Genomic DNA, 1,190 nt, shown 5'->3' with positions numbered 1-1,190 from the left:
TTTATTTTTAATTTATTTATTTGGTTGTGTCGGGTCTTGGTTGTGGCACACAGGATCTTTTTTGGGGGATGCGCAGGTTTCTCTAGTTGTGGGGCGTGTGGGCTCAGTAGTTGGAGTGAGCCAGCTCAGTTGCCCCAATGCATGTGGGGTCCCAGTTCCCCAACCAGGGACTGAATTCATGTTCTTTGCATTGGAAGGTGGATTCTTAACCACTGGACCACCAGGGAATTCCCTAAATTTATTTTTTTATTGAAATATAGTTGAATTACCATGCTGTGTTAATTACTGCTGTATAGCAAAGTGACTCAGTTATATATATATATATTCTTTTGCTGGGAAAGATTGAGGGCAGGGGGAGAAGGGGGCAACTGAGTTTGAGATGGTTGGATGGCATCACTGACTCAATGGATACGAGTTTGAGCAAACTCCAGGAGATAGTGAAGGACCAGGAAGTTTGGCATGCTGCAGTCCATGGGGTCACAAAGAGTTGGAGACGACTGAACAACACTTTTTCATATTCTTTTCCATTATGGTTTATCACAGGATATTGAAGATAGTTGACTGTGCTATATAGTGAGACCTTTTTGTTTATCCATTCTGTATATACAGTTTGCATCTGTTAAACCCAAACTCCCAATCCAACCCTGTCTCATGCCCCTCCCCACTTGGCGACCACCAGTCTGTTTTCTACAACATATATTTATTGAGTCCTTTCTATATGCCAGATACTACTCTTGGCATTGGAGGTAAAGCAGTGCTTGTTTGTCAGAGACTTTCTATTCTGGTCAGGGAGATAGAGAGCTTATTAAAATAAGTGAATTGTTTAGTATGTAGGAATGTGATAAAAGCTCCAGAGAAAAGTAAAGCAGGAAGAAGGGGATGAGGAGAGCTGAGTTGGATAGCCGGGGTAGGCCTTTCTTAGAAGGTGACGTTTGAATAAAAACATTTGAACGAAGCAGTACAGCTCTCTCGGGAACGACTGTGCAGGGAGAACGGTCTTCAAAGGCCCTGAGATGGAAGCATGCCTGGAGTGCTGGAGGAGCTGCGAGGAAGCCATGTTGGATGAAAGATGTGTAGGAGGGGGAGAATCGTAGGAGATGAGGACAGGAAGGTAATGGGGACCAGATGGAGGCCTTGCAGACCTACTTTACACAGAGCAGGGATCTATTAGAGAGTTTGATCAGAGGAGT

This window comes from Bos mutus, chromosome 2 (genome assembly GCF_027580195.1).
Source record: "Bos mutus isolate GX-2022 chromosome 2, NWIPB_WYAK_1.1, whole genome shotgun sequence".
In the NCBI taxonomy this organism is placed as follows: Eukaryota; Metazoa; Chordata; class Mammalia; order Artiodactyla; family Bovidae; genus Bos; species Bos mutus.
This window is presented reverse-complemented; position numbering follows the sequence as displayed.